This window comes from Stylophora pistillata, chromosome 9 (assembly GCF_964205215.1).
Source record: "Stylophora pistillata chromosome 9, jaStyPist1.2, whole genome shotgun sequence".
Classification (NCBI taxonomy): Eukaryota; Metazoa; Cnidaria; class Anthozoa; order Scleractinia; family Pocilloporidae; genus Stylophora; species Stylophora pistillata.
This window is the reverse complement of record NC_142527.1, coordinates 17,224,698-17,239,491: the sequence shown is the minus strand read 5'-3', so window position 1 is coordinate 17,239,491 and position 14,794 is coordinate 17,224,698. Positions and strand designations below refer to the sequence as shown.

Below are 14,794 nucleotides of genomic sequence, written 5' to 3'. Positions count from 1 at the left end.
CCGCACAGATTGTCGAAACGTCAGTCACTACCACCGACAACAGTCCTGTCGTGTTGTTGTCTTTGCGTGTAACCGTTACACGCAAAGACAACAACACGACAGAAACGTACATCGGACTCACAGAGAATGACTTCAAAACAAGATACAGAAACCACACCGCATCATTCCGCCACGCTAAACACAGAAACTCTACCGAACTCAGCAAGCACATCTGGACCCTCAAAGACAACGACATCGATCACTGGCGCATTCTCTCATCGCACTCACCGTATAACAGCTCAACTAAAAGATGTAACCTCTGCCTCAAAGAAAAGTTCCTAATTATCTGCCGGCCCGAACTATCAACACTAAACAAACGTAATGAACTCGTGTCTTCATGCCGCCACAGAAGCAAAGCCCTCCTACGCAACAACTAAACTGTCAATTTCACGCTGCATAAATTAGACTAGTTAGATCATGCAAATTATATTGTATATAAGCAATGGTAAAGTTTGTTCTCATTAAATCCCCTGATGAGTGGGCGACCACGAAACAGGCTTGTAGGGATGAACTTGTAGTTTACTTGTCTTTTTCCTCCCACAATATATATATATATATATATATATATATATATATCAATAAAAGTGAGGGTAGAGTCTATCTTGGCATAAAGTGCTCAATGCTGTGTTAGCAGAGCTGGGTATACATTAGTTGAAGAATCAAAGAGGACGCATCGATTCTCTATTACTATGAGTTTCGCGCCGAAGCGCTCGTCAGAAAGAATTTTATTCAATAAAGAACATACCTCCTTACATATAGTAGTTAATTAATTGCTAGTGCGATGAAATAAATAAATAAATATTCTCTGGGGCTATTGCTGGCGACTTGTGAAATTTGATAAGTAAAATTTATTCTCGTGTCGGCATTTAGAAATAAGTTCTGTTCTTTTGTTTAATAAAGACGGCTTCTTAGCTCTAATTAGATAAAGTTTCTCTGTGAGGCACAAGTGGCACCGCTTGCTTTTGTTGTTGTAGGCCGGGGTGGTCGCTAAAATACTCCAGTTAATTGTAAAGTTGGTGTGCTGTCTTTGAGTGTCCAGATATACTTTGAAAGTCTATATCTAGTAGATATACTTTGAAAGTATATAAAGTATATATATCAAAGTATATCTGGACACTCAAAGACAGCAACATAAGCCTTCATCAGTGATACGTCTGTTTCAGAAATAACAACAGTCAGAGGCAACCAATTTCTATAAAACTCATGACATCTCCTGACTACACTTTTTCCATTTTTAAACAGGTATGTTCTTTATTGAATAAAATTCTGTCTGACAAGCGCTTCGGCGCGAAACTCAGAGTAACAGAGAATCGATGCGTCCTCTTTGATTTTTCAACTAATGTATATATATCGATATCTATATCTATTTCTATATATATATATTTATATATTCATGTTTGTAAGAATATCTCGCTAAACTAAAAAAGTGCTCGAGTTGCGGAGCGGTAATAATAATAATGTCTATGGGTTGAAAAGAACATCTCGAAACAGAACTGTAATGTAAAAGTAATCGATTTCACATCTTTTCAACCTAGAGCATATATACATATATATATATATATATATATATATATACATATTTATTAAAAACTGGATCGTATATGTGCACGATCCTTCGCAGTAAAGCACTATTTAAGCAATAGTGAAAATCAGACCTGAAAAAAATTCAGGCCTGTACGGGATTCGAACCACTGACCAGCGCTCTACCAATTGAGCTAACAAGCCAACTGGGAGCAGGCCATCAAATTAATTCGGCATAAACCCGTCAATTGGTAGAGCGCTGCACTAGTATCGCAGAGGTCAGTGGTTCGAATCCCGTACAGGCCTGAATTTTTTTTTCAGGTCTGATTTTCACTATTGCTTAAATAGTGCTTTACTGCGAAGGATCGTGCACATATACGTTTCATAACCGCAGTTCATATATATGTATTTCATATGTTTGTTGTTTGATTTATCATCTACGGGTTTATGTCGAATTAATTTGATGGCCTGCTCCCAGTTGGCTTGTTAGCTCAGTTGGTAGAGCGCTGCACTAGTATCGCAGAGGTCAGTGGTTCGAATCCCGTGCAGGCCTGAATTTTTTTTTTTTTTTTTTTTTTTCAGGTCTGATTTTCACTATTGCTTAAATAGTGCTTTACTGCGAAGGATCGTGCACATATACGTTTCATAACCGCAGTTCATATATATGTATTTCATATGTTTGTTGTTTAAAAACTGGATCATTGGATAATGCAATTCCAGACTTTTAATTGGCATAGCCATTATGGTATATGAGCCAATATACCATAATCTACAAATATGGTAAGCGTACGCGTCAGCTTAAAAAATCAAAAGGGAGCTAAAAACTCCGGTTTCTTCTTACGAAATAATTATTTCTTGAGGGCGTTTTTAATAAAACAATTATTCCACTCGCACTTGTTGGATATGAAATGAATATAGCCAACGAGGCGCGTAGCGCCGAGTTGGCTATCTATCATCTCATATCCAACGCGCGCTCGTGGAATAATTGTTAAATATATATATATATATATATAGATATTGCATCATTGATATTGGCAAGGAATCATTATGCAAACTCTTGACTGTATGCAAATTTGGGCTATGTAAGCAGTTGCCTGAAGTAATGCTCAGTTCTGTGGATTCCGATGAACTTCGCTCATAGCGCTGCTGCAGAAAACGAGTGGGAAAAGCGTAAAATCACATGCTGTAGCGCTGCCTTACAACAAATTCGAAATCTGCAACCGTTTTTGTAAAGGTTCGAATATTTTAGTTTTCGAACGGTTTAGTGAGCCTGATTTCTCGTGATTTCGACCCTCCAATATTCCAGTAAACGGTTAAAATATGTACAACATTTCCATGTTTTTAAAGTTGACTCCCAAGTGCTTTGAAATTCCTTGTCTAACTAATGTTATGGGGACCGATGCGCTTTCCTGTAATTCCAGTCTTCGCGGTGTCTTTAAAAAAATTTGTCCATAGCCAACAATTCCCTTGTGCACAGTGCAGACAGGGAGCATTTGCTGGTTTGATAAAGTCAGCTGGATCACAAGTGTGACGCTATTGCGGGAGGAAAAAACCCCAGACTGAGTTTCAATTTCGATGTCTATTTTTTTCGTTATCATTACAGGTCGAGCAATCAGATTAGAATTCTCGTGTGAATAAGACTCGCAAATTAAACCTTTCAAGTAGGTTTGAAAGATTTGCCATCAGACGTTAAACATTTGGTATACTTAGACCAAATTTTTCATGTCTGATGGTGAACTAGACATAAAGATATATGTGTTTAATCCATAATTAGTCTCCATAGTGACTTTGTAAATATTTTGATTTAATTTGAATTTTCACTACCTTTCACTTCTGGCTGCGGAAATTAATGAGCATCCAGTAGTTCCTCGCCCAAAATGAGGCTTTTTCAGTTAGATCCAAAGGGAAATCGAGGGAAACCTAAATAAAAGGAGAGAAAATCCTACAAGTTAAACAAGTATGTGGAGAGGGTTCGAGAGGAATAGTCGGAAATTCAGTTCCTGGATCTGTCGATCGAAATGTTAAGTTCATTGTAGTCAAGCGAAATATCTAAAGGTACGTTGCAGTTTACCTTGCTTTTTCTTCCAAATTTCCAGCTGTTTCTGAGTTTTAACAATGAATAAATACCTTGAGATCCGTTTGCTCACCTTGACATTTAATCTTGCTCTGTGAGATTTAAAATTGCCCCAGTCAGCAAAATATGTGAAATAAACCCAATGTGCACTGAAAATGAGTGTTTCACGTGACTGAATGGCCTCTAAACCGAGAATATGGTTTCGAGATCAATGAAAGCGTCTTCACGTCGCTGATCAACAGCACCACACCTGGAATTAACTCTGAAATGTAAATAATCATTACATCTCAAAATCAAATTAAATTACATCTCATTAAATCAACCTCGTTCTCAGGATCTCTCATCTTCCCGCCCCTCCATCGCTCCAGGGGGCGGGAAGATGAGAGACCCTGGGAACGGGGTTGTCTCAAAGTATAACCCCAATTAGCAAAAGTACCTAATCATCTTGATACCAAAATAAATTTGATGTGTGCAGGTATGTAGAAGTTGAGCAAAAAAATATAAGAAAAATTTCACACGGAAATATGACAGAAAACTTAAGCAAAATGGTGACTGAGAATTACCATAGTGATGAATACTGCGTCTAAAAAAATGATAAATGGAACAAAAAAGGATTTACGTTGAAAGAAGGAAAGGCAGTTGAGCCCCGTGGAATAGGTAAACCACAATATTTCATTCCACGAGTTCTCCTTTTCACTTCGTCTAGCTGTGACCATTTGAAGGATAACTATATTGCCACCGCGACAGGTGAATCATTAAAACCAAGAGGCTCTTACGTTACGTCATTGATTTAGTGGAACGAGTTTCTCAAGCGACTGGAGGACTACGGGTTTTACACAAACTGAAGCGTTCACAACTGGTCACTTTTTCGACAACAGTCAGCGGTTGATGTCGTGAGCGCTGCATATGCTAATGAGGGACTTTCAATTCTCAATTCCCACTTCAAAAATGCTTCCAATGGGGGTCTATCAGACATTTTTCAATTGAAACTAGCGTTTTTGCAAATAAAGGATGACTATGTTTAAAAGTCAAAGGACTTTAAAGATATTACTGAGCAATAGGAAATGTAATTAACTTGAATTATGTTACACATGCATAATTCATAAGATCGGAATCGCTTATTTAAAGAAGGTTGCTCCTAGGAAATATGCAGCGCTTCTTTTATCTTGACCTGGAATCTTGTGGTCGCATAATCTATAACTTTAAAACATTCAGCAGAGCAGGAATTGCGGCATGCTTGGGATTGTTGAAGATGTTGAAAGATATGTGAGGTCCTGTCCTTGTCTAAGTGTTCGCGAATGCGTGTCGAAAGGTGTCGGCTAGTTTCGCCGACAAAGCAAGAATTACAGCTTGCACAGGTAAACTTGTAAACAACATTCGAACGAAGTTCGACATGCACAGGGTCCTTCACACCAAACATGTTGCGGATCTTGAAAGAGGTAAAGGCTAGCTTAACATCGAGATTGTTGCAATAACGTTTAAGTAATTTACGTAATCTGTTTTGTGCTACAATAGAGAAGGGGCCAACATAAGGTAATTTGAAAAAATGTGTAGAATTAGGGGAAGACTAGCAAGTATATTCGAAGAGATCTAAGTTTTGGTAATATACTGCCTAATGACTTTCTCGAGAATATGACTGGGGTAAGGTTTTTGCGTAAGATTACTAACAATTTCTTGATGTCCTCATGAAACCCTGCCCATGTGTTGTTGATCTTGTATGTTCTGTCAACTAGTGCCCTGATTAAGCCGAGTTTGTAAGAGAAAGGGGTAAAGCTAAAATAATTAGTTAATAAACCGGTGAAGGTTTTCTTACGATAGACCCTGGTGATAGGAGATTGAAGTTGACTGTAATCAATCAGAACATCGAAAAAAGGGATTTTTTTATCCTTCTCTTTTTCCATGGTGAAATGTTTGTTAGGATGTCTGTCGTTGATGTAGTCAAAAAACAAAGTAGCGTCATGTTCAGTGTCAAATAAACAAACATTATCGTCAACATGGCGTCGGTAAAATCAAATACTGGAGGTCTTATAGTTTTCCAGCCAAATCCTTTCATGGTGACCCATGAAAAGATTGGCCAATACCGGTGTAGTGTTTGTAAGGTACAATTCGTGTGCCATACATAACATAGGTAAGCACGCAATGGAAGTGGGGATTGATTATTAAAGTAGCATGGCGGATGTTTAGATTATATTCGTGTGTTGTGTCCTTTCTTCGTGAATATCCATTTCCATCGACTGTAGAACGTGACATCTGGCGACGAGGATTGAAGTTGCAGCTGCCCAGACCATTGCGTAAATAAAGATAGACGACTTTACGAGTGTGGAACCCTTCGATCCACATGGTGAACCTTCAAGTGTGGGAAGGCGATGGCAACGTTGGTTGAAAAGCTTCTCAGTTTATCCCGATAGGAAAGGCTTGCTCATCCAAGCGGATAAAGCGGATAATAAAACTCAGAGGAGAGCTTTACTCCTTCGTTCGGCCGGCGAAGCTGTTCAGGAAATTTTCGAAACGTTACCTGACACAGGTGAGGCGAAAGATTTCGAAAAAGCGGTGAAAGCTTTCAACGATTATTTCATTCCAAAGGTAAATTCGACATACCAAAATCACCTGTTTCGCAGCATGGAACAAGAGGACGGCGAAGCTGTGGCTCAGTTTGTTACACGATTGAGACACGTGGTCAAAGACTGTGACTACGGCGACCAAGCTGATAACCAGATTCGTGATCAAGTCGTGCAGCGATGTAAATCACATGAACTAAGGAAGAAAATACTGGAAAAGGGTGAGCACTTAACCTTAGAACTGTTACTTTCGACGGCAGCAAATCAAGAGCGAGTTCGGTGACAGCTAGAAAATATGGAAGGCAAAAAGAATGTGAATTTCGTCCGTGACAAGCAGGAAGACAAGGGGAAGGAGTCTGCCAAGCAAGCATGCTACAGATGTGGAAAAGAAGGACATTTTGGACGAGACCTTGAGTGTCCCGCGAAAGGAAAAACTTGCCATAAGTGCGGAGGAGCTGACCATTTTGGTTCGCAGTGTAAAACGAAAACAGCCGAACCTCCCAAACCTAGGCGGGAAGAGAAGACAAAAGGAAGGAAAACGAAGATGTCAGTCAGGTCTTTGAGAAGTGAGAGAGATGAAGATGAATATACATTTACTGTGAATTCTGCTACATCAACTTGGAAAATAGATGTGACTGTGGGTGGAGTTGTAGTTGCGATGTTGATTGATTCGGGTGCAAGCACCAATGTCATTGACAAAAATCTGTGGTTAAAGTTAAAGCAAGACAAGGTTAATTGTGTGTCGAGAAAGAGTGATAAGAAGCTTTATGCGTATGGCAGTAAACAGCCGCTGAACGTTCTAGGAACATTCTCAGCACTAGCGAGAGTAGAGGGAAAAGAAGCCGAAGCCGAATTTGTCCTTATTAAGGGCGAAGGGGTGGCACTGCTTAGAAGAGAAACTGCCATACAGCTAGGCGTCTTGAAATTAGGAACCCAGATGTGCACTGTGACATATAACGAGACAATCATGTCTGATTACTTCAAAGAAATCTTTGAAGGTGTGGGAAAGTTAAAAGATTTCCAAGTAAAGTTGCATGTGAATCCAGATGTACCCCCTGTGGCGCAACCAGTCAGGCGCACCCCATTTTAGTCTTGGAGACAAAGTTAAGGAGAGGATTGAAGAATTAATAGCCATGGACATAATTGAACCAGTAGAGGGCCCAACCACGTGAGTTAGTCCAGTTGTAGTAGTCCCAAAGCAGAAAGATGAAATACGCCTTTGTGTGGACATGCGAAGAGCTAACGAAGCCAATATCAGAGAACGTTATCCCATACCCACAATGGACGAAGTGCTCCAAAGCCTCAACCAGAGCACAGTGTTCAGTAAACTGGATTTAAAATGGGGTTACCACCCATTAGAACTCCATCCAGATTCCAGAAGCATCACAACGTTCACTACACATTGTGGTCTTTACCGGTACAAGCGCCTAATGTTCGGGATAAGCTCAGCTCCAGAAGTATACCAGCATGTCATCCAGCAATCAGTACAAGGCTGCGAAGGTGTTGCCAACATCTCAGATGATATCATCATTCATCATGGGAAGAACACTGAGGAACATGACAGAAGATTGCAGCGAGTTTTGGAGAGGCTGAAAGAGAAGAATCTCACGCTGAATGCAGAGAAGTGCAAGTTCCACATGACCCAGATGGTCTTCATGGGGCTAGTGTTAAGCAACAATGGTATTGGCCCTGCCGAAGACAAGGTAAAGGCGATCATTGATGCAAGAGTATCGCAGAGTGCATCACAAGTCAGATGCTTTCTGGGACTGGCAAACTACAATGCCCGTTGCATTCCGGACTTCGCTACAGTCGCGGAGCCATTGTGAAAGTTGACCAAAAAGGGTGTTCGTTTCGAGTTTGGAGAAGAGCAGAAGAACGCATTCAATGAGCTTAAGAGGAGGCTATCAAGTGCAGATAATCTTGGCTACTTTGATAAAGATGCCAAGACACTAATCATAGCAGACGCAAGTCCGGTAGGCCTCGGTGCGATCCTCATCCAAGGGCAGCAAGGCAGGAAAAGAGTCATTAGCTACGCAAGCAAGAGTTTAAGCGCTGTGGAAAGGCGTTATTCACAAACAGAAAAAGAAGCCTTGGCTGTTGTATGGGCATGTGAACGATTCCATGTGTACTTGTACGGCATTGAATTTACACTGCATACTGATCACAAGCCGTTGGAAACAATTTACTCGAGCAGATCCAAGCCGTGCGCACGAATCGAATGATGGATCCTGCGATTACAGCCGTGTAAATTTCAAGTCAAATACTTACCTGGAGAGCAGAATATTTCTGACCCATTGTCACGCTTACTGCATGCGAACGGGCAAGCAGCATCTTCATCGGCGCACAGGGTGTGAGATGAATTTGTCAGGTTCGTCGCAGTAACTGCCACTCCTCAAGCGATGACAACACGTGAGATTGAAGAAGCCTCATCAGAGGACAGAGAGTTTGTGGAACTGCGTCAGTACATTAAAGATGGAAACTGGAAAGGTGATCAGCATAAGCAGTACATACCAGTATGTGGCGAACTGTGTGTCATTGGCAAGCTGATTCTTCGTGGTACCAGGATTGTCATACCAAGCAAGCTGAGACCTCGAGTATTGAGCCTTGCCCATGAAGGACACCCAGGAATTGTCAGTATGAAGCAGAGGTTGCGGTCGGCAAAAGTCTGGTGGCCTGGATTCGACAGGGAAGCCGAGAAGTTTTGCAAAACCTGTCATGGCTGTCAGCTTGTAAGCAGCCCAGCAAACCCAGAGCCAGTCAAGTCAACCCATTACCAAGTGGCCCATGGCAAGATTTGGCCATCGACCTGTTAGGCCCATTACCTTCAGGAGAATCTGTTTTAGTTACCATCGACTAATTCAGCAGATACTATGAAGTGGATATCATGCACTCCATAACGTCAGAGAAAGTCAGAGTGTTTGGAGAAAATCTTCACCCCACATAGACTACCTCAATCACTTCGAAGCGACAATGGTCCACAATTCAGATCTGAAGTATTTGAGCGGTATTTGGAGGATAACGGTATTGAACACAGGAGGACCACGCCATCATGGCCACAAGCAAATGGCGATATTGAAAGACAAAACAAGTCCCTCCTCAAGAGGATGAAAATAGCTCAAGCTGAGGGGAAACAATGGAAGAAAGAAGTGCGCAAATATTTGGTAGCATATAGGTCAACCCCTCGCACTACCACAGGTGTGAGCCCAGCTGAACTCTTGTTTGGCAGAAAGATGCGTACTAAATTACCCGAACTGAAAGAGGAGAGCACAGAGTGCGAGATGCGAGACAGAGATGGCGAAGTGAAAGCCAAAACCAAATGGTATGCAGACAAGAAGAAGAATTCCCAGGAGTCCTACCTAGCTCCAGGTGATCAAGTGTTAGTAAAACAAGAGTGTAAAAACAAATTATCAACACCATCTGCTCCTGAGCCTTATGATGTTATAACCAAAACTGGAAACAGTGTTGTTGTTGAATCACCATACGGCGTTCAACTGATGCGAAACACAACGCACGTAAAGTATGAGGAGACATCAATCCTGGGGAAACAACTTCATTGCTTGATGTTACTGATCCTGCGGAAGCCGAAGCAGAACGAGAAAAACTGAGCAGCCCGGTTGTGACGAGACCAATGAGGGTCAGGAAACCGCCGGAAAGAATTAAATAGTTTGTTATGACTTGAGTGTCATTATCAAGGACTATGTTTTGACTTGAGTACCATTATCAGAAACTTTGTCGTGACTTCATGTCATCATTGACCGTTACAGTTCAAAGAGGACAATTAATGATTTTGTGGCTAGCCGTTTTATGAGTTTTAATTGTACAGTCAAACCTCGATTATCCGGACCTCGATTATCCGGATTTCTCTATTATCCGGACTAGCTTTTCTGGTCCCCTCTTTTCATGAATATTAATTAGTCACATTTATTATCCGTAGGAAAGCTATCATACGCCGAACTGAGTTATAAACTTCCAGTCAGAACTGAAAGACAATTTTGGGCAAGGTTATTGCCCGAGTGATCTTAAACGCGCCTAACACGCACAGTAGTACATTGTAGTCAGAAATTGCTTGTGATTGTGGTTCATTCTTGCATGATTCTCGATTAAATGTTACGGTTTACAAATGTATTCAGTGTTGACTCATTAATGTACATATTTCGATTATCCGGACTCTCGATTATCCCGACTATTCGGGCCAGTCCCCAGTGGTCCGGATAATCGAGGTTCGACTGTACTAGGTTTTAGGCGACTCTCCATTGTGTTGACATCTTCTTAGGATCGTTGTCGTTTTACCGAAAAGGGAAGGAATGTAGTTTGTAAGGTACATTTCGTGTGTCATACATAACATAGGTAAACACGCAATGGAAGTCGGGATTAATTATTAAAGTGGCATGGCGGATGTTTAGATGAGATTCGTGTGTTGTGTCCTTTCTTCGCGAATATCCATTTCCATCGACTGTAGAACGTGACAACCGGGGCAAGAGGAGAGCCCATTGCCGCCCCATCAATTTGATCGAAAAACGGACCCTTAAACAATATAAGGCCTCCAGTATTTTATTTTACCGACGCTATGTTGACGATAATTTTTGCTTATTTGACACTGAACATGACACTACTTTGTTTTTTGACTATATCGACGACAGACATCCTAACATACGTTTCACCATGGAAAAAAGATGGATCAAAAAATCTCCTTTTTGGATGTTCTGATTCATAACAGTCAACTTCAATCTCCTATCACCAGGGTCTATCGTAAGAAAACCTTCACCGGTTTATTAACTAATTATTTTAGCTTTACCCCTTTCTCTTACAAACTCGGCTTAATCAGGGCACTAGTTGACAGAACATACAAGATCAACAACACATGGGCAAGGTTTCATAAGGACATCAAGAAATTGTTAGTAATCTTACGCAAAAAGCTTTTCCCCAGTCATATTCTCGAGAAAGTCGTTGAGCAGTATATTACCAAAACTTACATCTCTTAGAATATACTTGCTAGTCCTCCCCCCAATTCTACACATTTTTTCAAATTACGTTATGTTGGCCCCTTCTCTGTTGTAGCACAAAACAGATTAAGTAAATTACTTAAACGTTATTGCAACAATCTCGATGTTAAGCTAGCCTTTACCTCTTTCAAGATCCGCAACATGTTTGGTGTGAAGGACCCTGTGCCTGTCGAACTTCGTTCGAATGTTGTTTACAAGTTTACCTGTGCAAGCTGTAATTCTTGCTATGTCGGCGAAACTAGCCGACACCTTTCGACACGCATTCGCGAACACTTAGACAAGGACAGGACCTCACATATCTTTCAACATCTTCAACAATCCCAAGCATGCCGCAATTCCTGCTCTGCTGAATGTTTTAAAGTTATAGATCATGCGACCACAAGATTCCAGGTCAAGATAAAAGATCGGAATCAAAAATTAGCGGCTTCAGTACAGCTGAAATCCACTTAAAAAAATAGGTTACAAAGCGGTCAGTGTAAAGCGTAGACTGCGGACTGCAGACTGCGGACTGCAGACTGCGGACTGCAGACTGCGGACTGCAGACTGCGGACTGCAGACTGCGGACTGCAGACTGCGGACTGCAGACTGCAGACTGAGGACTGCAGACTGCGGACTGCAGACTGCGGACTGCAGACCGGGGGTAAAATCCAGACTGAGGGTAAAATGCAGACTACAGACTGCAGACCAGGGGGAAAATGCAGACTGAGGGTAAAATATTAATAATAAAAAAAACCAGTCTTAAGGATGAAATAAAGAGTGTTCGTACCCCTAAAATAATGTCACGTCAGGACTCACGAAACACACAAAGGCCGCTTCACGCAGTATAAACGTCACGTCGTCCCCAAGTCACATGGCTAGGCTTTGGTAGATTATGTTCGAAAAAAGCATATTATGCTTTTAGCAGTGCTCACATTTTTTAGAAATTATGCTAAAATTATGCTACTTTCTGAAAATTATGCTCTCTGTCACCGAAATTATGCTACTTACATTTTACACTGATTTTAAGGAAAATAAAGATCATCAGTGGCTTAACTCTATCAATTTTGACTTTAATGAACATTCACATAGTCCACCTTCCAGTCTTACAGTCTTTAGCATCGCAAATACGCATGTGCGCACCTCGAAAAGCCAAATGATTAACAAATGATACGTTCTCAAGAGATTAAAGCTCTTGGTACGGCACTGGAAGTGCTTGAAGTGGTGGAAGTGGATGTACTCGAGGACGACGCCATCTTTGATCTGAGGCCTGAGGGGCCGAGCCGCCGAGCCATAAGCGTGGTGGCCTGAGTCTCAGTCTTATGCACAGGGTGACCCTGTGCCGCCTGCCATGCGCCTTAGCACAGACCTCAATATTTTCCAAAAACAATACAAAAGTAAAATACAAACTGAATTATTCTAGAGCTATGATGGTTTTTTTTTTTGTTTTTAACGCATAAAAGCTCGGATTATGCCAGCAGTGCTAAACTGAAATAAAAGCTGAAAATAATGCTCGTTTTGCTGAATTATGCTTAAAATTATGCCAGCACAATCTACCAAAGCCTACACATGGCACTATAAAATGTCGGAAAACGAGGACGAGGATCTCATGGTAATTTTCGATAATTTGCGTTAATGTATTTCACAAACTATGCTCGATACCTACAAGTTTACCTTGCCTTGTTGTTGTGCTGTCGTGTTTTGCTTGCCTTGTCTTCCAAACAATTCCAAGGCCATATGAAGAATTTAAACGCTGAAAGAGTTACTCGGTCTCAGACCTATTCCCGAAAGCACAATTCAAAATGGCCGACTTGTAAACAAAGGTAAGATGCATAGCATTACGATCAGTTTGGGCGCTTTTGGGAAATTTGGTTCAACAAAATGGGGAGTTCAAGAACTCGAGGTTGATAATATGTTTGACTAAGGCGAATAAACGCCTTTTGGTTTGAGTTTTCGGGATTTTGAAAATAAAAAATACTGGTACGGGTAGGAACACTCCCAAGTCTTGTTTTTTATTATTAATATTTTATTTTACCCTCAGTCTGCATTTTAACCCTGTTCTGCAGTCTGCAGTCTGCATTTTACCCCTAGTTTGCAGTCCGCAGTCTGCATTTTAGCCTCAGTCTGCATTTTACACCCGGTCGGCAGTCCACAGTCTGCGTTTTACACTGACCGGTTACAAAGCCCTTCAAAGATGGCGACTATTTTCTTGTGAGTCTCAACACTTACACCAAATTCGACTTATTTTTTTGCTTACACAAGCGCTCGTTTCCCCAAAGAGGTCAATACCTGGAAAAAGGTGAAATATGGGATTTTATCAGTTATTTCGGCCGAACATAAACGGCTCTCTGTGCCTTAAAATATGTCTCAAATAGACGATCAATCATCGTAGAAGACGTTCTGACGTGGACAATTTGAAAACACTACCTTACATCGGCCTGATAGCCTGGTGAGATATGGATAATGGTAAACACAGGCGGATTTAAAGCATCAGAGAGGCCATAAGAAGCCAGAAAATGACCGTCCGGAGCCGAACTTGGGTACATTGGGCTTGGGGGATTGTAGGAATTCTTGTGAGTGTTACTTACGTTGTTTTTTAATGATTTAGACGTGGACATTTTGACTATCCACTTTACCTTCAAACATATCACTGCATTTTATTCATCTCTCACACAAAGCTTTGTACGGCAACCATTTTTAAAGTCCGCAAATCTTTCACACTGCACATAATCCGCCGTCATTTCGTATTCGATTTCTCGGCATGTTTTAGTTCACATTTTGGTTAACTGTCACCACAGGCTTACCATCTTATATATCTGTGGTTTCGGGTTTCTATGGTAATGGGTTCCTGTGGCATTTACATAGCCGTTTCGAATGTAGTTCAAATATATTGCCTCTAGAATCTCTCCCTAGTAGTCAGTCTTCAAAAAAATCAGCTCCAAATAAAGATTGATAGTTCATTACTTACGTATGATGCACAATCCTCGCAGTAGAGAGCACTATTTAGAGAGCGCTCTCTACTGCGAGGATCGTGCATTATACGTATCTAATACCGCAGTTCAAAATATATGAACTTCATATATACATTGTACCTGATTTATCATCACGGGTTTATTACGAATCAACTTAACGGCCTGCTGCCAGTTGGCTTGTTAGCTCAATTGGTTGAGCGCTGCACTAGTATCGCAGAGGTCAGTGGTTCGAATCCCGTACAGGCCTGATTTTTTTCAGGTCTGATTTTCACTATTGCATAAATAGCGCTCTCTACTGCGAGGATCGTGCATCATACGTATCTAATACCGCAGTTCAAAATATATGAACTTCATATATACATTGTACCTGATTTATCATCACGAGTTTATTACGAATCAACTTAAAGGCCTGCTCCCAGTTGGCTTGTTAGCTCAATTGGTAGAGCGCTGCACTAGTATCGCAGAGGTCAGTGGTTCGAATCCCGTACAGGCCTGATCTTTTTCAGGTCTGATTTTCGCTATTGCATAAATAGCGCTCTCTACTGCGAGGATCGTGCATCAAACGTATCTAATACCGCAGTTTAAAATATATGAACTTCATATATACATTGTACCAGTTCATTACTTGTTTGGAAGTGTTTTTTTTTTCTG

The 14,794-nt window shown here is 41.0% G+C and overlaps 1 protein-coding gene and 1 pseudogene across 1 annotated transcript in view; one reads left to right on the top strand and one right to left on the bottom strand.

Annotated features, from left to right (window-relative positions):
* The window catches only part of LOC148723568 (uncharacterized), a 401,859-nt gene that overhangs the window by 199,035 nt on the left and 188,030 nt on the right, over positions 1 to 14,794 (top strand). The window lies entirely within an intron of this gene.
* On the bottom strand, positions 4,656 to 12,908 carry LOC148723578 (uncharacterized; annotated as a pseudogene).